At 38.8% G+C, this 23,923-nt stretch overlaps 1 pseudogene; it reads left to right on the plus strand.

Annotated features, from left to right (window-relative positions):
- Positions 1 to 2,051: 2,051 nt before the first annotated feature.
- LOC120752093 (BPI fold-containing family C protein-like) lies at positions 2,052 to 23,419 on the plus strand (annotated as a pseudogene).
- The last annotated feature ends 504 nt before the right edge of the window (positions 23,420 to 23,923 follow it).

Consider the following 23,923-nt stretch of genomic DNA (forward strand, 5'->3'; position numbering starts at 1 on the left):
ATGTATTTTATAATATGTATAAATAAATATATGTGTGTATATATTAACTTATGATGCTCATATTTTGAATGACAAGAGTCACACTGAAAGATGTGATAAATTGTGGGATGAGAAGGAGATGGGTATGAAGGCTGGAGTATTATAAGGAGATGAAGTGCCAGAGTCTGAAGTGCCATTGAAGTGTGCCAGTGGAAGAGGAGATGCAAATGAAAGCCAGTGGAGAGAACCTCCTAAATTTTCTTGCAGCTTGCTGGTGGTCATCTTTACTGCTAGAAGGTATTTTAGAGCCCTTTATACTAATGCTCTGTAGAGGAGTGGAACTCTTCATTGTACCGACTTAGGCTGGCTGTGTACAGATGACCCTTAAACAGTGTCTGAGTTTGCTATTGTGGCTCTTAACTTCTGTTTCCTATTAAAATCTTGATTGTGTGGAGCAAAAGACCCTTCCAACAGCTTTCCTGGAGTCTGCCAGATTGCTTCAGACACTTTAATTGTTTTTCCTTCGATTGCCTATTTTTAACAATATCAAATTTTACTGTGCAAAAGTATTTGAAGTGGCACACTAAAGTCTGAGTTTGGTATCTTTTCATTAGCAGACTAAAATCACATTTCTCTGTATCGTGAAAATAGGGTCATTTTTTTCTTACGAAGATCACTGTGTCCACCTCTCAGGAATCTGACAGGACTGAAATTTGTGTGAACCCAGGGAAGTGGCTGCCTGGGCTGAGAGTGCCTCATGCTGCTGTCAGCTCCCTGAGAGGAAGGGAATGGGTGTACAAGAGACCGGTGAGTGAGCCAAACAGGGGAGAGAAAAGCAGAGAAGAAAGCTTAGAACAGACTTATGCAGATGATAGACTCGAGCCTGAATGTGGGCAGCTTCCAGACAAATAATGCCTGCTACATTCCTGTTCAGTGTCTTGGTGTTTCTTACTCTTTCCCTGTCTCTTGGGAACCACCCCTCAGTTCTTAGCTGTGAGGGCCGCATGCAGGGGCAGAGCCAGGACAAGGACACTGAGTTTTGCTTTGCTAAATGGACTTTGGTACAAATGAGCCTCACAGTCCTGGCTCAGGTGCTAGGATAGGGCAGTTACAGAACTCAGCAACATTGACTCAATGGGTCCAAACAGTGACAATGGTTTTTTCCATCAGCTCATCAGACAACTGCCTCCCAACATTGTTATCCATTGTTAACAGATTCTGTGTAGGCACTGCAGCTATGCTATTTATTTTGCAGCCTGGCATAGATTAATAGTTCTCTGGCAACCATGCTCCAAGGCCTTGAAAGCCTTTATGAAGGGCATCAGTAGTAAAGCCACACATAGGAAAAGCTGTGGTAACACAAAGCTTTTGCAAGGCTGCTGAAAAATCGGGCAGTACCTCAGACACACTCACAGATACAACCTGTGGGATAGGGGCAGCCATTTCTTCCTGTGGATTCTGTTTATATTCCTTTCCCCTCAAGAGGTGATTTTCCATATGGAGTATCAGTGTGTAGGAAGGGTAAAAACACTGAGGCTATTGAGTCCTTTTTGATTTGACATAGTTGAGTGAGCTGCAGAAACCCTACTGGATCTTGAGTATACTGCAGTGTAACTAGAAACAATGGAGCAAAGAAGGAACTGAAAAATCCAGTCCCAGTTCTGTGATAACAGCAGAGATTTTGGGAAACTAAAGTGATCTTTCTGGAGTTCAGTTTGGGTAGACTATATTTGCTGTCGTGATCGAGAGCTGTTTGTCTTGTGTTTATTAACTAGTGAGGTTTCTAAATATTTGAAAGTGAAAGAAATTACTCTGTGGGTTGTATACTGGAGAATCTTGTACAGGAGCAAGGCAAGACAATGACAAAATTCTTTCTCAGATATACTCTATTCTGAGGATGGTCAATTTAAGATACTGTGTTTTTATGGCTGTGTTAAACTTGTACAAGACAAGTATGGTGACTTTTTCTACATCAGAAGCTTGCTGAGTTCTTACGTAAATTTTATCTGTAATCTTTACTGTGATTGTTTATTAAAAGTTTTTGCAGACTGCTCACAAAGGAGAAACCAGACATGGGTATCTACGGCCTAGTAAGTAGAGTACTTCATTAGGGTGAGACAGGTATACAAACTGAAACAAAGGAGTTTTTAATATTTTTCTCTACTTCAAGTACTTGAACTACTATAATCTTTGTGAAGACAAAAGAAGTAAGAGAATTATTTACGTCCAGAAATCGTTCCGTGCCTGGTCAGTTACTGAAGATAAAAATCAGAGCAATTTGTCTGACATCTATTGTCCTCAGCAGTGCAATTGGCAGCTCTCATTTAGACTATCAGACAGCTGACAAGTTCCTTCTGCTTAGCTCTGTCTGCTTCAGTCATCTGATTGACCTTATACAATCAATCCTGGTGTCTGAGAGGGGCTGGGGAATGAAACCAAGAGTATCAGCTTTGGAGTGCAGAAGTAAAACTTGTTGGTGCGTGGAAGCAGTATGAAATGGTACCATCTTTTATTCCCATGGCAGTTCAGCTTCTTCTTTCAGCTTCTTACCCAACATACATTTAAAAGCCAAATAAGAACTAATTAACTCCAAAGCACAGTAATGACCAAGATTGCTGTTTTCTGTTCCTCAGTGTGAATGAAATGGGAATGAGGTATCTCAGCTGCATCAGTGTTTCTAGCAATCCTGCTAGATAAATATCTAGTAAATATCTGTGTCCTTTAAAAATAGAAAAATCTGTCTTTCTGGTTTTACATTGATTTTTAATTTACCCTTATTAATCAGGATTGGGAGTGGCATGTTTGCAGGAAAAGTTAGGACACTTTTTTGGAAAACGTTTAGGATATGTGACTTCAGTGGGCTGTTGTGTATAATACAGCATTGCTACCTTAAAGTATTTATTTTGAGTCACTTAAAATAGAGAAAACAAAAAAAGGTATAAGAACTAGAGACTGACCAATTAAAGGGTGCAGTTTCAAAATTTGTCACAATGTGGATTATGTTTTTAAATGTTTCTTCCCTGAGACTACTTCTTCTTGCATGGTGTCCTGGGATAACTTTGTAAGGATTCTTCGAAGAACCAATATCAGGGCAATATTTATAATGCATTTTGTCTGTCTTACATTGGGAAATCTACCAAAGACCATTATTTTGTGAGGTGCTGGGTGGAACACAGATTTGTAACTATTTAGAGTCTGACCTGATAATACTAAGTTCAATACAGAAATAAGACTAACAAAAGGTTCTGGTGAGTGTTTGTGCTTGTTTTAAATACATTTATGTGTTTTCTAGCAGATTGTGAAATAGATTGTCCAAGACAACATGATGCTTGTTAGAAATCCAGGACTGACTTTATAGGCTTCAAATTACCCAGAAACTAGCAAAACCTGTGGCTACTGATTAATTAGCATGGTTTTATGCATAGGCAAGGTATCATGATCACAATCAGATGTGTTAGAAAAGGATGTGCCACTCCCCTCTGTGGTAAGCCTAGTGTAAAGTTTTTATAGGTCCCTAATAAACAATTTTCTAATGCAGCACTGGGAAGACTTGAAGTTGTCTTGAGAAGCTATTGTTATTTCTAGGAAGTTGAGCAGTACCTGTCATTGGTAGTGAAAATCAGGATCAATACAAGAATTTTGAACAAAGAAATCTTACTTCTGTAGTAGGGATGTGTCACAGAAAGAAACCATTTGTCTCAGGTTTTGTGGTTATGTCCTGCCATGCAGTGGCTCAGAGCCTGCTTTGCACTCAACCGCACCACTGCAATCTCATGCCAGGAAGCTCTTGTCCACTCCTTTGTGGTCACCATATAATTCTCGCACATGCTTTGAATTTACTCTTGCATTCCCTTCTTATGTAATCTCATTTAGTCAATCTTAGGTAGCAATGTCTGACCTACCTTGTTTTATTAGACCAGCAGATTCAGTTGAAAAACTTTGGAACTCTCAAATCCGGTGTATCCTAGGGAAGCTCTGTGTATAAAAAAAAGGTGGTTTATAGAGGAAGACAGACCTGCTACTCCTTGACTGGGGTTGCTTTGTCATGCTCACTCTGCAGCTGGTAGGACAGATGGTAAAATGAAATAGCTAAGACTTGGGTGTGGGGAAAGGATAGAGTAGTGGAGCAGAACCATTCAGTCTCACCAATAGTTAGTGCCAGCCAAAGTGATATCCAAGGAATCAGAAAACTGTGCCAGCTCCCACAATGATAGCTTTGTGCAATAAAATCATTAACTAAAGTCCTCTTGCCTATCCATCCTTGTCCAAATTTCATTGAGGGGAGTCATGGATACAGATGCTTTGCAACTCATGGTATGCGTAATTTATGAAAGCATTTGTATCATACATGTTGTTAACAGACCTGTGACAAAGGTGAGAAGATGCTGAAGACATATTTTTTCCTGCTGTGTTCACTGTCCTTGAGGCTTGAGGCTAATCCTGGTCTTAAAGTGAGAATTACTCAGAAGGTGCTGGGCTATGGTATGTCTAACATTGCCAGGAGTTAATTTATCATAAATACTCTATGTAGAGAATATTGTTTCTTAATAGAGGTGCAATGCAGGAACAAGCTTCTTAAATACTGAAATAGAATCTATTCCTTTTGTCATCTCACACCAGAAACTCTCTTACCTTATTTATTTCCTTTCTTTTGTGTGCATCCCAGGTGTGAATTTATCCTTTATTGATGACTGCATTCTCCTAGAGTCCAATAGTTTCTACTACATTCTTCTTACCTGTATACTTTCTTAGAACCAGGATTAGATGGTCAAACAATTGATCCTTTTTTTGAAGTGTCAAAAACCTGACTAAAAATGCAATATCTTGCTAAAGATAGTCAGACAAATTGGGGGAAAAAAGCTTACCATTTTGGAAAAGACTCGTAGCTGCACACCTTTACTCTCACTCCTGCATTTAGCATGGGACAGCACCTGCATATGCTATTCTTTAAAAAAAATTTAGTAACTACCATAATTCTGCCCCTTAACAGAAAAATTCCACAGTATGTTTTCCATACTCTTATTCATGCTAACTTTCACTGTCTCTTACCTAAGGCTTACTCCATGGGTGTGGAGGGCATGTAGTAGAATTTCAGTGGTTTACAGAATTAATGTTAGTAATAAAGGTTAACAAGGCACAAATTCAATGAAGACTGGGTCATGCTAAGGACTAATCATCATTTATGTATTGAACATACTGACAGGTAAACAGTGGGCTTGTGAGGTGAAAAATAAAAAAGCTTATGCCACTGAGATGAAAGCAAGGATCAGGTCCACTTATTTTGCTGTATGAGAATTGTTTTAAAGGCTTATGAGGGGTTGAAAAGTGCAGGGCAAACATCAATCACCCAAAACAGTACTGATCTTCCTTGCTTCTTAGGGATCTCTGATGCCTTTAGAAATGAGAATTCAGCCTGGTGTTTCTTAGTGTGAGCACAGGAGTTCTTGTGACAGTCAGCATGGCCTTCCAAGTGCTGAATGAACAGACTAAGTTGGCACAGTCCTGCGTTAGTAAGTAAGAGCAGATTAACAGCGCTTCTCCCAAAGGTATTTCTCATATTTGAAGAGCTTGGTGCCTGACATCCTTTCCCTTAATGTAAGATTTGAAGGCTGAGGCAATATATCCTGCCTTCATGTTTCTTGCCCACAAGAACCTTGAGAGAAATTCTACCTGACATCACTGGCTGCCTTCACTGAGAGTCATAAGAGAGCTTTAAGTTATTTTAGTGAGAGCTCATATTTTGCTTTGGACACAGGAATTTCCAGGGAATCACAACTTACTTCTCCTTCATAAAAGATGCATTTTATAAAAAGATATTCCAGTGTTGAGTTATCACAAATTTCAGGTTTTTTCTTTCCTAATACTATGGAGCCTGGCAATGAAAAAAAACCAAAAAAAAACCCACAAAAAACAAAAAAAACCCAGGTATTTTTTATTCAGCAATTTTGGGGTCAAAAATTTGTGGTGTATCTTGTGATACAAGCATCTGAAAGCAGGACATCATTCAGTATTAAAGTTTTAGTTATGTCTTAATCAAAGGTGAGCAAAAAGAAAGAAGGCGTGAAGAATTTGGAATTAAAAGATGCTCTGTTTGTTGGTACAAGGTCTGTGTATATTATCAATGCACAAATAACATTGAAACATTCAAGAAAGTAGAGCTTCCTTACAGCAAGTAAAGAAGGTAAGAAGATGAGACATCTGCAGCAGGCTGTGAAGCTAAGGTGCAGTGGCAAAACACGTCCTGTGAAAGAAATGGGAAGAAGTAATTTTAGAGATTGTCTTTAAAACTCAAACAATTTCCTGTACAGAAGCCACAATTCAGATAGTTCTGCATTTGACATACCAGCACTTCAGATGCATATGTCACACTTTTTCCATAAGTAACCACTACATAGAGAAGTAACCTTGCTACTTCATAACTTGTTTTTTCTTCCAACAGATACGAGGCAATCTGAGGTAAAGGTGATGATCAAGCGTTTCCCAAGATCACCCACATTATGAGTGAAGGGAGTATAAGAGTTTCAGAAACCTGACATGAACTCTAGAATATAAAACACAACTCAGGAACAAAATGATCCTAACAGATTATCTTGATCTTAGATTAAATGGCTTATATGTGAGGCTAAGAGAAGTTATAAATGGGAATATTTGGAATTAGTTGGAAGGAGATCTAGGTAAGGATCATAAAATCAGAGTGTTGCAAGAACTGTGTTAAAAATTAGGATTAAATTATTCAGCAGTATATCTGGGCCTTCAGGTGCCCAAATCCAATCTGCAAGGCATGTGCTTTCCTATATCCCCTTGTAAGGAGGACATTTGGGAGGGAGCTCCTGAAACAAGCAGTATTGAAAGAGACTTTCCCAAGCTGGAGTGGGCAGGAGAATTTCTCAGTTGTTAAGGTCAAAGATATCATTTCAAGGTAAGTAAAGGAAATAAATTTCAATGTTTTAGGATGAAACAGCTTTTTATTACCACATTGCAATAATTACGCAGCCACTGTTTTGTTCAGTGTAAAATTTTAGTGGTTCATCCTATTCTGCTTCTGATTGGTTTTAAAAGCACTTGTTCTGCTACACTCAGAGATGAGCTTTATAAACCTTCTCAAGGAGCACCTTGGCTGGGTTTTTTCAGTTGGTTTGTATCAGAGTTTGGAGCAAGACAGGTGTAAGCATGGCTATGATACAGCAGGGGAAATGAGTGGGAAAGAGGGCAGAATTGGTATTATTAACAATCTGCTGCTATGAAGGACCTGTAGCAGTGAAAATAATCTGTGCTTGATGAAAAAAAAGCCAAAAAAGGGATAAGATGAAAATGTGTATCTCGGCTTGATGTGGCAGGAAGATGCTTTTTACAGAGTATTTTCGGATTAATTTTTGTGATAAATTGCCATTTTAACCGGATAGGGCTCAACAAGTGTTTACTGAAGAGGAAAACCTTTGTACCAGGAACAGCCAGTAGAAAAACGGTTACAGATTTTCCTACAAGTTCTCCAAATATAGGGATTAATATAAAAACAGGTCTTTCTACAGCCTTCAATCCCACCTTCCAATAGGCTGTAAACAAAAAACCAAGAAAACATGGAGCCAAATTCTTCCAAGGGTACACACTGGAACAATGGTGAGCAAAAGGCATAAGTCACATCAAGAAAAGTACCACAGTTAGGAAAAAATTCTAGAGAACACAAAAAAAAAGGACTGAAGATGTTGAGGAGTCTGCATTCTTGGATGAGTTCAAGACTCAGGTGGGCAGAGTTTCTGAGTTATTTCGTCTTTGGCTACGAAGTTGCACTGGAAAAATCTCCTGACGTCCTATTTCAACCTGAATTATTGCATGATTTTCAAAACTCCAATTCATTCCCCTCACCATAGTTCTTGAATTTGGCAGTCTTCCCAGTGTATAATCTGATTTTAGCTCACAGCAAACAAGATACCTAAAGGCAGTCTTTACTGCCTGAGATGTTATTGGAAAGTTATGGTCATTTTAACTGAAAGTAGCTGGTGCCTTCTGCCCCAGGGAAAGCAGATTAAAGGCAATTGTTTCAGAGATCTCTGCCAGATAGCAGGGAACAATGAGAGATGTATACTGCATGATAAGATGACATGTTTTATCTTTACAATGTTCAACTCAGTTCAACACGCCCATTTGCAAGACAATATCCTTGAACATCAGAAATATTTGTTTTGGCAGGGAAATATTCAAGTAAGATTTAATTTAGAAAAATGGATCTTCTCCAGAGCCCTTTGCTTAGGCAAGGAAGCAGAATGGGAAAACAAAAACTTTGATGGTCTTCAGTAAATGCTAGCATTCAGATAACCTAGATTTATCTATAGATGTAGCATCTGAGATTAAACATGGATTTATTCTTTTCCTGGCAAGAAGATTTCTCTTTAAAGACTTCAATCTTCTCCCAAGGAAAGGTTTTTGTTATCAAAAAAACAAAACAAAACGAAACAAGCCTCCCCCCCAAAAAAAAAAAAAACCAAACCAAAAAACACCACCAAACAACCAACCAACCAAACACTGGCCAAATATCAAGGATTCTTTTTCCAAGGATGCTACAAGATGTAATGGTACAAGTGTCTTTCTTTCCTGAAATATACATGGGTCACTCATTTCTAAGAAATTATTTTACTGAAGCATAGATTTTGTCTATTATAGCCGAAGAATTTTCAGTGATCAGAGGACTTTCTCAGTCTTTTGACATGCAGTCTGATAATCCCCCTTTCTGTATTCTGTAGGCTCAGAATTAATGCTGTAGATTTCCCAGAAACTTCTGCTTCCTTTATTACTGGCACTGGCATTTATTGTCAGTGGCACAGGCTTCTGCTACAATCAGTGCAGACTGCAGAATACACAAATGGCTGCTGTAGGTATTGTACAGAATGCAGGCAGGAGGGCTCTGGGAGAAGAATTGCAAATGAAATTAAGAAATATACTTGGAAATTGTTTTTCAGGTCAGATAAGCTTTATCATTTAACTACAATCCAACAATAACCTATTTGAATAAACTTCTTAAGAAGGAAACCTCTCCTGACAACTAACGTTGTTTTGTGGGGGTTTTAAAATTATTTTACCCCACAGGTCTCTTTGGGAAGTATCAGTTCAGACATCTGTTAGCATGCTCAGTTTGTCCAGACATTGCATGAATATTCAGGACCACAGAATTTACAGTGGACAGATTTGTTACTTTCTTTGATAGTATAGCTGGAACTATCGACTATAGTCGACTCTATAGCTAATTATCTACGTGCTAGTTCAGTGTACATTGCCTTCCAAAGAGCTCCTACTAAACCAAGGTCACTGTCACAATGCCAAACATTCAGAACTTCAGAAACTCAGAATTTGGGTTGCCTATGGAAAACTGACTTAGCTTCATAAGCCTATGCAGAGTAAGATTGTCTGTAATGACATGATTGCACGCAGATTTTTCCAATTATCTCAGCATTTTTGCAATAGAATTTTAATATATAATATATTTAGTGGTATTAAATAGTACAGCTTTTCTCGGGAGTGGGGAGGGCTAAAAATTCTGGGATATCAGAGAAGTTTACAAGGTTCTAATCTCTACAATTTGAGTTAATGGAGCAGCTGGTAGCAGTAGGCATTGCTCTATTGTGAGCCAGATAGCACAGCAAGATGGATCACCAGGCTGCATAATCTCACAGCACAGCACGTCCTGATTCCAAAGGAGCATGGACATGCAGTTCTGCATTCTGTCTCAGTGAGACTGGTGGCTGGAAACTGCTGTCATTATGCCCCCAGCCTCTCTTTTTTATCTTTTGTTATGTCAGTATTGTGAAGAAAAAGGGTATATGAGCTGAAAAGAGGAGGTTTAAAATGTTAATGGTGATAGAAGGGACTTTGTGATTGGCAATACTAGACACTGGTTTGGTCAGGGGCAGTCTAGGGTAAAAATTAATCTTTTAGGATTACGGCTTCTTTTTCCAGGAATTTTGCTTTGCCTGAAAAAAATTAAGAGGCAAGTGGAGAGACTCATGGTTTGAACTTCCTCTTGGATGGGGCTCCTTCTCTATGCTATGGCGCTACCACTGTAGTAATGCCTGAGAAAAGAGAACTCAAGTAATCAAGATGAAAGGGTGAAAAGTGATGCTTTCAGTGTCAGTCCTGTTATGGTAAATGAGGCTTTTATACGGCTATTCTAACAACCATTCAACTCTCTATCCTATTTGGTTGCTTTTGGTTGCTTGCTTTTGCAACTCCTAATCATAGTCCTAATACCTACATTTGCTGGAATTTAGGTTTAAAGAGATTTCTGTTGGTTATCGTAGTAGGGATTTTTACAGAAAGGAGAATGAATGGGTTTAGGGCTGGACAAAAAAAAATTGGAGTAATGTAAAGATCTAAAGGAGTTATTGAAAACTTTCTTACAGGAAGGAGCATAGTGGAACAATTACAATACTGATAAAACTTGGGTTATATATTTATGAGCTAACTGGATTCTGCTGTTGGAGTCCCAGAGACCTTTACATTGATCTGTCATGATAAACTGGAATGTCCTATGTTTCTGTGAAATTTTGACATTTTTGTAAACTTGTCAAATCCTGCACCATACTGAAAATTCGTGTCCTGGAAACATTTGCATATAATCTGTTTTTGAATACCAGGCATGTCCCTAAAATACTTTAATCCCTAGAAAACCCATTCTTCATTCTAGGTAATAGAAGCAAGGAGTCCTTTCAAACTTGATTTACACACCATTTCCTAAATTGTTCCCTTACAGCAGATGTTTTCTTGACTGCGTTTGGCTTTTTTTTTCCCAGGCAGCAAAGGTGGAGGAGAAGTTGGTGTGTCCATCTCAGGACTGTTTATTGCAGTTATCTTCTTTGAAGTGGCACAGGATAGCACAGGCCACTTATCCACATTGCTGCACAGATGCCAGCTGAGCATTGGTAGTGTAAAAGTCAAGTTAAGTGGAGGATCCAGATATGTACAGCAAACTTTCTAATTACTCTGTGGGGAGTAGCACAGTTTGTACCAAAAAGGGACACTTTTCAAATTTTGATTTCTAAGGATCCAGCTACAGGATATGATTAACCACTGAAGGCTCTGAAAAGAGATTTTTAATGATCTGTTTCCAAAACCAGACTCCTTTGTGAGTGTTTGAAATGCAGTTAATTTACATTTCTTCCTGCATGTGCCAGCAAATGAGCTGACTAGACCTACAGCACATGAAAGCATTGACATTTGACCATATTAGAGAGTACAAGGCTGCAAATGGAGGTTTGCAGGTATAGAGGGGATCTAGACTGATTAAGTTTTTTTGACAAGCTGACCTACAATTTACGAATAAAGCTTTCAAAAGAGAATATGAAACAATTCATATTCTCTTCCAGTTCTTACTATGATTTTCTAGATCTTTTTTTTCTTACTCTTAAGACAAAATGTGGCTAATTGAGCATCACTTATAAACTAACATTCACAACTTTGCAGATTGCTTCTATATAGCTCTTCTGAGACTTAGACCCCCTAGATTTGTCTGAGACTCTCAAATTAATAAAAAATTGTTCAGTCTACCATATTGCTATAATTGCTTCTTGTTAATATAAATTACATTGGTGTTCCAGTCTGCCAGATTTTATATTTCAAAGATTTCAATCCATCGTAAGAAAGCCACTGTCTCCATTTCCTTTCCTCCAGCTGGATCTACAGCTTTCTGTCTGGTTATCTTGAGAAGGCAATTCATACCAAGTTGGATAAAAATGTAAGTTTGCAAAGATGGTTTCAGTTAGCAAAGGGAGTAGTTAAAACACAGGCCTTGAATTTCTGACTTGTCTCTCTATTCATATAGCTATGCCTAAATGTCAAATACAAAATCCAAATGATAATGCACTGCTTAGAAAGCATAAGGGTGACTTGGTGATAGCAGTTTTTTGTTAGGTAATTTTCATAGTGCTCAAATTGTAGCCATTTTTATTAGATGTCAAACTATTCCTGTGTTCATGGTACAAAAAAAAAGGGAAGTAAGAAGAATACAGCCATTGTTCTGTACCTTAACGTGTTCCATACTGCACCCTAGAAATCTCTTGCATGCATCTTATATACAATATTCAGATTTCTTCTGTACCCGTAGCAAGTCACCTGCAATCTTTCAGTCTGTTGTAATTGACCTGTGCTATTTCTTTAGAAATTGGAGATGAGAATTTTCCTGCTGATCCTTTATACTCTTAGTGTGTGGACATAAGACTTGTGTTCAGTGAGGTGACAAGATGCTGCAGGCAGACCATGTCACACTTGAGCTTGATTCTTTTCCACCAGTGACAATTCCTGTGCCATTCTTGCAGTGGCATGAATACAATAGTTATCTATGTTCAAAAGGATATAAGATTTTCACTACTATAATCAATGCCACAGCTTTTTATTATTGTTCTTGTTAGAGTTTTTATCCCCAAAACTGAGGATAAAATTGGGTTTTTTCTCAAGTCAAATTAATTCAATTCCTGTAAGTCATATAATTAAACTCATAGAGTTTGTTCCCGTCCTTCAGTTTTCATTACAGATATTTCTATTATCTGCTCTGTTATTCATAAGCAGAGCAAGTAGACATGTGACAAGCAGTGGCAAATATTACTGAAAATCATGGTCAGCGAGATAATTTTCCTATGCAGCACATAATTAAACACTTCAGGTTCAAGGGCACTCCAAGCTGTGCTGTCACACTCATATTCATTTTGAGAAGTTCATCATCTCTGTGTGAGTTCACCAATTCTCTTTGAACTGAATTTTATACAGAATAAACAGACAGCACAGTCCAATCAAAACCAACAATCAGACTGAGGCTGCATCCCGCACCTTTGAAAAAGTCTTCGATCATACTGGCAATGAAGCACTCTCTATGTGAAAAAGCTTCCTTTTCCTTCAACACTGATAGGCAGAAAAATATGCTAACGTCATCTCCCAAAGGACTTTGTCTTATTTTGCGGTATTTCACGAATCATATAGGAGAGTTTAGTTCTCTTGTGCAAACAGATAACAAAAATGGCGACTCTGCCCTAGATTTTTCACTGCATGGGAGAGACATCTGCAAAGCGTATTCAGTTGTGAACAGCAGGAGAACAAGGCCTAAACCAGGAGGAATCAGTGGCTTTTCCAAAGGGCATACTCTCACTCTTTCCCTTATAATAATTTCTGTCTTTTTCTTCTTCCATCTCCCAGCATTCTTCTTCTTCTTCTTCAGATTCATCATTTCTAAAATGCCTTTGCTTTAACTAAGCAATAACTCTTTGTGATGCGGTTTTGTAATTAACATCTGTTTTGTTTTTGTCTATCATTCTTCTAGTTTTAAGCCAGACTGACGCCTTTGCACAATTAGACTATTCCCTAGTTAGTTCTCCTGCAGTCTTTAAATCACATATTAACTTGGATTTGAAGGAATTTTGTCTTTAATATCAGTGTGCTTTCTAAGACTTTTCTGATTATCTTTTGAGTTGATGAATTTTCTTTCACTACAGTCTTAATCAGCCTCTCCAATATTTACTTAGAAAAGCAGTAAGACATTTAGGGAATTTTGGTCAAGAGTTATTTTGGAAACCAGCATTTGTTAATTAACCAAAGCTATCATTTACAATTAAATTATTTCAGAGCTGAAACCCTTCAGAGGTGCTTTACAAACAGCTTTAAAGTGATTTTTAGATACACAGCTCTTGCACTGCTGCTTGGTATTGACCTGTTAGCTGTGATACATAATCTGTGATGGTTCCCGATGTGATTGCAGTCCAAAGCTATTTGTTTTGGAATGATTCAGCATCTTGTGTAAGTACAGGTTACACCCAAAAAGAAGGCTCTTTTCAGACAGTCCTTGAGCAGCTTCTTATCTACTTTTCACCTTTGTTGCAGGAGTTATCTCAGCAACACCCAGTTTTCCCAGCAGTTTCAAAAGTCCTTTTAATTCAGAGCATCCCCATGACTCTCAGAACAGACTTCAGTTAAGAAAGTTGTGCCAGAGCTGATTTTGTTCAAGCAACTCTTGTCACAAGCAGGATATACACCGTTTAAAAGAACTAAGCAATTACTTATCAGCTGCTGTCACGATCTTGAATTCACAGGCTAATCTTTAATACGTGGACATCCCACTGGGACACAGGAAGACTTTTCTAAGTCAGTCAAGGATGTTATTCAGTGCTCCTTGGAACAGGCTGGTTCCTGATGGTTATAGGTTGTCTTCTTCCAACTTCCAGCTTTTATTCTTACAGTTTTATACCTTTCCATGCTAGTGTTTTTCCTATTGAATCTTCCAGCTAGTAACATTCACAGTGTCAGTAACTACACTATTTACTGTCTGTATTACTGTTCTTTAATTTCATGGCCTCATACTCTCTCACATTTTAATAGTTATTTTCTTAGCATACCTGAACTAAGGTCCCCTACCTGTGCAGCACCCAAAATAGGTCTTGGAGGGTTGGCAGCTGGGCCAGGGCTAGGTGATAGGTGATATAAAAGGCTCTTTTGTGTCCCTGTCCTAAGCAACTTCCAGTGATTTTCAAGAGTGTCTGAAGATTTTCTTGAAATGTCACACTCAGCATTGAATTTAAAAAGACGTCTTTGCTACAAGAGAAAGAAAACTATGGCCCAGAGAATTATTTTTTGTGTGTATCTTGTAGGTGTTGTTCAGAATACTCACTTGAATGCTCAAATTCAAACTTTGAAAGCATAGCACACAGATTTTTTTTGATTCCTGTATTTTTTTCAAAAGAGCTGTTATTTGCTGATTTTTAGGGCATAACACAAACTTATTTGCTTAGTTCAGTGTTTCTTTAATGTCAAGCTTTTCCTCAGACTAGGAAAAATTCTTTCTGTTCAACCAATGCTAATGCATTCTGACAGATAAAAATGTTTCAACTAGAAGTATTTGATAATGACTTTTTGCAGGGCACAGTGCATCCAGTAGGAAATCACACAGACCGTCCCTTTGTGCCAGCTCCATTTGCTCTCCCAAACCAGGGTGATTCCATGATAACTTTGGGAGTCTCCAACTATTTTCTTAAGCCTGCTTCACTGGCTCACTACAGAGCAGGGGCCTTTAACATCACTATCTCCCAAGAGGTGAGTATGGCTTGCTTGTGAAAGAATTACAGATATTAACAGGATGGATAGTCAGCAGAGAAGACTAACAACTTATGTTTGCCATTTCGCATAGATTTGGGTCATACTTGCACGGCTTGTAAGAGGGATTCATCACATTCAGTTTGTCATAATTTAAAGTAGTCAAAGTCCCTCTCAGACTTCAGTCTGAATTTCTCAGCAGCTCTAGGCAAAGAATGACAGGATGAACATCACAGAGTTGGTGTGCCAGGAGTGGCAAAGGGAATCTAAAAAAGCTTTTCTCAGCATGGATTCCACATAGGAAAGGGCAAGACAAGAAAAAGTGTACTGAAGCCCCAGTCTGCTGCACACTGGCCCGTGATAAATGTATTGGCTATGTTGAGAACTAGAATAAATCCTCAGACTTAACAGAGCAGTAGAATGAGGCAGACAGCAGGTACAAGCAAAGGAAGCTTTCCACTGTGGTTGGAGAGCATACAAGACCTCTCAGAAATGTCAGTTTCCACAATGGCATTTGTAGTCAGTTTCCAATAAGTTTTGCTAACTGTAACATCACTAAGAGGGTCTTTATGAAACCTGGTGACACAAATGGTACTAGTAATCATCATCACAGTGGTCAGCAGTAAAAAGGCAAATGAGATTTTTGAGTCCTCGCCTCTGACATACTCAGTATATTTAATCTGAGAAAGTCTCAAAGGCAATAGTCGTGTCTGTTCTTTCAAAGAATAATGCCTGTTTACTGGTACATGCTCCTGAATCAAGCCCATGAGAAATCTTTCTCTTGTGTCACAAAGAGCACTGTCAGTTCCTTAGAAATCATTCTGGGGCAAGAAAATACTAAATCAAGACATGGATTCTCTAAAACTAAAACAAACAGGCTGCATTGGGTTTTCTTCCCCCAAGGAAAACCTAATTTTCAAGCTGATAAGATTACCTCATTTATTTTGTTTACAGCTTGATAATACTTTTAATCTTAACACTTTCCTAGTCAGATGTTTTATTTCTGATGTGAGTACTTTTATTTGTACAGACCTTTTAAGAAAAAGCAGTATGTAATATTTTCTATGGATATTATCTGTGTGTAAGCTCATTTGCAAAAGCTTGGAGGAGACAAGAAAAGTGGTTTATTTTTAGTGCAAGATTCAAACTTACATGTCTATCCCATGATAACTCTTCCTAACTATATCATACTACCCTTTAGTCATTCTCTACTCCTCTAAGTGCTAGATTTGCTCTCAGTCTTTGAAACATTTATAAAAATAAGTGGTAGCCATCTGTCAGATCAATCTCCTTTCATTCCTCTTCAAGGTAAAGGTATCTCTGCTATTGGTAGCCTGATTTCTCTTTGCAAAAATTCCTGATTTCTGACTCCTGGAGATTATGTACACAATGATAAATAATAGTCATGAGTCTATAAATGTCATGCAAGAAACTAAGACACTATGAAATGCTTTAAAAATATGACAATATTTACTATAAGATTATGACATTCAGAATCTGCACTGCAAACTGAAGCTTTGTCCTCTAGAAGTTTCCCTACTTTTCAAAAGGTTGGCTCTTTTGAAAGGCTGTCAACTTTTCCAATTTCTTTATATTATTAAAGTGATTAGGTTTTTCGTGGGTTTTTTTGGTTTTTTGTTTTTTTGGTTTTTTTACTGGAATCACTCATTTCCCTCATTTCTATAACATACTAATCTTTTTGTCTTGGAATATGTTCTTCAGGAATAGCCCTTAAATTGTTTCTCTCTATATGTTCAGTATCAGTGAGTTTAAAACGTCATCATTTGCTTTATCGTCTCTGAGACTCAGAGTATATGCAATGCTAATTTTGTGACTTCAGTTGGTGTAACGAAAATGAAGTATTTTTAATACTGATCCATTGCAAGAGGAGTGGTAAATAACACCTGATTGTGATGCAGCTATAGGAACTGTAGCTTGAGGAAAGCTTAACTGCCCTCAGCAGTTTTTTCCTCTTTGAACCCGCACAGATTGCTCCAAGTTACACAGCAGAGATCCCAGTGCTGCTGAGGCTGATGGCTGCATCACCTTCTGAAGTCAGGTTAAATGCAGGCAGATGTGTCCTACAGATCACTGGCTGCGTAGAAGTGTTTGCTGTTCTGCCAAATTCAACCACCCAGTACATTTTTGTAGGGAATCTAGTAAGTAAAGGGAGCTAGAAGATCAGTGCTGAGGCTGAACAAATCACACAGCGATCTTCCCAGTCCTTGGAAAATCTTAGAGATTAGCCTAAAATGGCGTATACTGGTCTGCCACAAATATGCACATTGTTTTGTTGCATTTCACAGGAAGGAAACATGCACCACACATTGTAGATGTTAGTAGATTTAATAGGCATGTGCAGAGAGCCCTTTTTTCCATGTGGGAGGTTGAGTAACTATTCAAGAATAAATTGTAATATATGAAATGGTTACTGTCTGATACCCAGTGTTCCTAACCTCTGGGTTATAAAGTAGTTCAGTGTGTCCCCAGACATCTTTTCATTAGATTGCAAGTGAACCAATTATGTCAGCCATGCAAGGACTTAAATGATCCTAGTGATAAAGAGGCAATCAGGGCAGTGTTTGTCACTGTTCACTCAATCCCAGTTACTGGCAGAAAGTGACAAATTCACAAATTATTTCACAATCTATGTGTATTGATCACAGGAGAAGTTTAGACACTGTGTTTCCAATCACAAAAGCAATTGCATTTGTGCCTGTATCTAAGACAGCATCTGTCTGTGCATACAGTCACAGAAGACAGCTTTGTTCTTTCCCCCTGCGGACGGCCAGTACTAGAGCCAATTTGACATAAGCAAACAGAAGTTGATTATCTCATTTCTTCTGAAGAGGCAACCAAGAAAAATTCAGAAAGAAGCATTAATTATCCCTACATTAGGGTACAACAGAACTCATTGTGTCAACTTGACAGTGTTTATTTCACCATGAGAAAAAGAATATCAGCTACCTTCTTCTCATAGGAGCTCCAAGATACTTTCAACAGGTTGGTCTAAATCTTGGAGATGAAATATAATAATATTGGGGAACAAACATGTCTCTTGTGCCCCGTGACGCTCCCTCTTTCTGTAGCTTAAATACCTTTCCAGATGACAATGTTCAATTTATTGGTTATCTTGAAGACATCTGTTTCAGTCTGTGTTGGTGTTGGAGAATCAAGTTCAGTGGTTTGCTCAAAATCCTGTGAATGTTTCTGCTGTGCAAAGTCTATCCATCATAAACAGAAGTGCTGCAGTGCAAACTCTGCACAGGACCACTGTCCCTATAGTTCTCCATATGCCTTCTTGAGAGGGGCAGGAAAAAGTGAGACTGCATAGCACACGCTGCAGCAGCATGTCATCAAACGAATGAGACTAGAAAGGTGTCTGCAGTTTGAATCAAAGCTCAGAGCTTTTTAGATTTCACTTAGATCTTGCTTATTTTGTAGTTACCTGCTGTTGGCGCTTGTTCTCAGCTGTCTTACAATAAATTTTGTTCACACTTCAAGTAGGGCTGGGTTTACAGCCCCTTTCTCCATAAACACACCTCATGGGCAGAAGCAAAAACTTTCAGACAGGTAAACCACATCTTCATGTTAGCTCTATACATCAAGCTGGGTTAGGATTTCAGAATTTATGACCATTTTTAATCTATTATAATTTCATTGAAGAAAAATGTGAGCAGCCTTTTCTTAGTTTTGGTCACTGGACTTTTTAACAGGAAAAGAGGACTTAAAATGATTAGAGCCTGTCAGTGTAAGTTTAAGAAGTAATGATGCTGCTCACTTAGAGCTTTTGACACAATAATGTGTTCTCCTATTCTTCAAAAGTTTGTTTTTCCCCAGGATTATATTTACAGTGAACCAAGAATTTATCACAGGCATCAGTGGGAAAAGTTAGTAAATCATAATGGTTAGAAATGGATATGAGTTTATTCAAATCATAATGAACATTTGACGAAGATGTTGTTCAGTCATTCCAGGAAATGACAATTCTAGAAAAAATTTATTTCCTAAATCTTATAGTCACAGCTCTGGACTACACATGAACATAGGAGGAGATTAGTACCAGAAAGAGCCTGGTGATTGTAGGGCTCATTGTAGTTGTGCCAGTTTTAATTAAAAGCTGTTGGGAATTGAAGTGCCTTTGACAAAGTTAAATGTGTGAATCTGCGTAAAATCAGTATGAATTTCCACAAATGAATCTTCAAGCAGTGTGCATAACTTGTACCTTCACTCTTTCTAGTGAATCCTCTTCTTTTACTTCTTTTACTTCAGGTTCCAGTTCTCCCTGCTGCACTCCAGTCTTGGCTTCCCTGACGTTAGTTGATGATTTCAGTGTGAGGAAAGGTAGCTGAGCCCTTTGGAGACAAAAGAAATTCTTCTGAACTTATTGTGAACAATTATTGGTCTGTCTTGGGGATATCGTCCGCCACTGCTCTTTCTGTTTTGAAACCCTGTATTCTCTGCTTTTCTTTTTCTTTTCAGTAAGAGGAGATACCTCTAAGAATGTTGGGGTTTTTATCTCGTCGGAGGCTCAAAATGTTATATAGTCTGCTGGGTTCAGACAGAATTCACAGCTGGATTGAGTATGTGTAGTAGTTGGAGTGAATGCAAAATCAGGCTTAAGCTTCATTTCAGGAATTATCTTAAATCACTTCAAACAAATACAATAAAAACAGGAGTTTAAAAGGGGAATATAAGAAACGCAATGCCACTATTTAGATCACTCACTGTAGACTTGGAAATGCTCAGTGAGACTCTTCAGCAGCTCAGTCCAACCCACATCTTTAAGTAAAGGGAGAAGGACACTAATCACTGTGGCATTAAGACAGAGCGTGAGCACAGGACAGTTGTTCCACACACCGAGTTCTTCCCTCCAGAGAGCTTTTCACTTACGAGAACTGAGTCCTGCCAGCTGAAATGAGGCTTAGCATATTTCATTCCTAAAGTTAAGGTTCATCCCAGGTACTTTGCATACAGAAAAAAACCCCCTTCAATTTAATTAATTGCAAGAAATGTGGACACCTCTTTGCCATGTACATTTTGCATTGTTCAGCTGTAACTTAAACCAAAATAATGTTTTGGGTTTTTTTTCCCCAGAGATTTTCTCTGTCAAGCTCTGCTCTGATTGGGTTGCTTGTCACCTAGCCATCCATCTTCCTAAGCTACAACCTCATAGACACCAGGCATTAATCACCAAATGTGCTTTTTCCCTCACAGCAGAAGAGGAGAATTTTCTGTCTTATCCTTTACAGAGAACAGTGATTCCAGTAATCAATGGTACGGACTGTAGCCAGTTCCTGAGCACATCTGGTAGGAAAGCAAGACGGAAACCATAAATGGGAGTGCCCAGCTTTAAAGACTGTTATGGGACAGGTTTATTCTATGCTGGACTTTGATCCTGGTCATTCAGCCATATGGATCTACAGATCCAGCTGCCATAGAGCAAGTGTTTGCTCCCTTCCAAACAGTGGGCTTGGGTTCTGTTTTCACTGAATGCAGTGTGGCAGCAGAGCTGAGACAGGCTTGAGTCTTGTCCTAACAGAGTCAAGCCATGACCAGAGAATGGCCCAAACTGAGGAAGAGCAGAACACACTGGCATCTTTGGGCATCAGGGTAACATCCCTGACTTTATCACCTCCATCTGCCTTTGTGCTTCACCTGCTGCCACAGACACAAGAGTAGAAAATCAGTTCTGTGTGATGCAGGGAGTAAGGGACAAGGAAGAAGCGGGTGATGGTGGAAAGAAGCAGGTGGGAGGGTACAAAAGGTGTCTCTGAGATGAACAGAGGTGAGAAGACTGCTGAGGAAAAAGGTGAGGTATCAATGAGAAGAGAAGAAAGAGAATGAAAGGGTGGGAATCAAAAGTCAGATGTTTAGAAAAGCAAATAAGAATAAAGCTGGGATTTGATCCAAGAAAATAGGGATAGATGAGAAAAAGAGGAACCCACAGGCTGAGAGGATCAACTAGAGAAGAAAATAAAGATGGAGAGTCAGAATGGAAAGCAGCAGAAACCAGATTTTGAGAGAGAGATACCAGAAGAGGAACAAAGGCAATGTCAGACAGCTGAGAGACTGTAAGATGTTTATATGCAAATCTTTTGCAGGGTTTTTTGCTTTTTAGTACATATGAATAATAGCTCCCTTGAGAGACATGACAGCTAATCAAAGGGAAATCGCAAACAAATTGAGTTCCTTAAGAAAGATGCTTCTGAAGTGCATTTTTTTTTACTTTCAAATATGTATATTTGTCCTTTTTGAAGCTAAACTAGTGAAAGGATTTCCTCTTCTTTATTTGGCCCACATTAGCCTGACTGGACCTGTAATAAAAATGAATCATGTGAGAAGCCAAATTTCTTCTTACAGAATATTGCTTCTGTTTCAGGCCTGTGAATTTGTGCATTTTCCAGTGCACACATTTCTAAATGTTGTCAATAGTAAAGCTTTCACTGTTCGTTAGATATAACATGCAAACTCTGAACCCAAAATGAGCCCCCCACCCTAGCAGCTGTAAGCTGTAAAGGATCCTCCAGCCATTTTGGGTGCCAGCATGGGGACATGACAAGGACAGCACTACTATCCCCAGCAGGGCTTAGGAGCATGAGTGCCTGAGTCCCCATTACTCTGACCATTCTCTAAGAAGGCTCGTGGGCAGAGTGTCCCTGCGGTATGTGTTGCCCAGTCTTTTGGAGAGTTGTATTGACCTAAATCAGAGCCCATTCCTACCCTAAAGTTGACTAAAGTTCAGGAGACACAAAGCCATTCTTGCCTCCTGCCCTGCTGAGGGTCTTACCATGGGAACAAGTCTCAGAGTACTGTACCCGAATATACCCATCTGAATTTAGGGTAATTTTGTATGTTTTTCTTTCCTCAGGGTCATCTGGTTATTTGCACTGATGTTTGCTATCAACTGGAGGATGAGGAGGATCTTCACAGCCACTGCTGATGTCCTTTACTTTTAAAGAACAATAAGAGAAAAATGTAGTGTTCCTTCTGTTGTCTTATAGGGAGTAGATGCTATAACATTAGAAGTATGGCTTTTCATCACTATTTTTAATGTTTTACTAAAAACTTCTTAAGCACTTTTCACAAAGCAAATCTGTTGTTTTTAAGTACAGTGAGTGTAGCTAACTGTTGTTGATGCTTTGGAGAACTTGCTGCAGCCCGATGAGAAGGAGTGATGGAATCTTTTCACTATGAGTCATAGACAATACATTTTCTTAATATTAAAAGCCAGTTCTTGCATAATTCAATTTATCTCCATTGGTGTTAGCAAAACTTTGTGTATGGAGTGAGACCTTATCCTTGGTAAGAATTTCACAATTCGTCCCTTTGTAACTGGACACCAATAGGTGGGAACAGATCTATAAAGCTCAGTGAATTGCCATGTAATTATAGAATCATATAATCTAGTCCAGAGACTGGCTGGAAACAGGACTAATTGGATGAGGTTATTGAGCATGGTGTCCAGTCGAGTCTTGAACCCATCCAGGGATGAAGGTTCCACAATCTCTCAGGACAATCTGTTTCACTACTTAACTACCTTTAGAATATTTTTTTTTTCCTAGTATCTAATCAGTATTTCTCATTTTCCAGCATGTTCTGTGGCCTTTTGTACTTTCACCACACACTTCCAAGAAGAGTCTGGTGCCATTTTCTATGTAGTCTGTGCAAAATTTGCAGGCAACAGAATGGCCTGCAGCGAAATGGCCTTTCAAGCCCTCTCTTCTCCAAGGTGTACAACCTAAGCTCTCAGACTCTCCTTGTGGTTCATGTTCTCTATCCCTCTTTGTGGCATCTTCTGGTGCAGGCCAGAGGACAAGCCTTGCTAGTAAAAGTGGCTTTTTCTATGTCTTTTGTCACTGGTCCCCCATCCTACTGAGCAATAGGCCCACATTCGTCTTCTGCTGTCAATGTACTTACAGAAACCTTTCCCGTAGCCTTTCATCTCCAGCTGAACTTTGGCTTTCCTGATTTCATTTCTATGTGTGCAAACAAGATATTTGTCTTCCTTCCAAGTAGCTGGTCTCAGTTTCCATCTTCTGTACGCTTCCTTTTTGTGTTTAGGTTCACTCTGGATCTCCATGTTCTCCATGCTGGCTTTCTGCCACAGTTGCTCAACTGCCTGAACATTCTAATGGCATTTCTTATGCTCTGAGGCAGCTGGCCTTGAAGATTAGCCAGCTCTTCTGGGCTTCTGCTCTCCAGGGCAACTTCCCACAGATCCTGCCAAGCAGGTCTCATCTGAAGTCTATGGCTGTAATTCTGTTCTTTGTCTTGTTGCTTCTCCCAGGAACTGAAACCTGACAGTCTCATGCTCACTGCAGCAAAGGCTGTCCTTGGCCTCTACATCATACAGAAGTTGTTCTTTGATTGTGAGTAGCTGCAGCTCTTTGAGGGTATCAATCTCCAAAAAATTCCATACCTCTAATATTTGTAAAATGGAAGCTGTATTTTTACTTTTATCAGGGTCAACAAAGACATTCAACCAGGAGACATTAAAAGTGTATGGAAAGGAAAACTACTTTACAAATGTCACGCTACAGAAAGTTCAGTTCAGGATAGAATCATGGCTTGAATAGTTTGAGCTGAATCATTTTATTTATCCAGCTGTCTGATGGAATACTCAAAAAAAGGCATCCTGAAACCAAATAGCAGAAAATCATAGCAGGGCTTCCAATTCTTTGTATTCTTTGGTAGGTGAAGAGTGACTAGAAAAAGAATGCAAGAAGAACTCCAAAGAAATTGAGATTTTCAATTAGATTGCTGTCCCTCGCTGATACCAGAAAATATATAGAGGTTTATGTAACTGAGGGTGTGAGTTATATTCATCATTTGCCAGATATGAATAATGAAATTATTATGCATGTGACTCCCTGTGGTGAAT

Source organism: Hirundo rustica, chromosome 4, assembly GCF_015227805.2.
Source record: "Hirundo rustica isolate bHirRus1 chromosome 4, bHirRus1.pri.v3, whole genome shotgun sequence".
In the NCBI taxonomy this organism is placed as follows: Eukaryota; Metazoa; Chordata; class Aves; order Passeriformes; family Hirundinidae; genus Hirundo; species Hirundo rustica.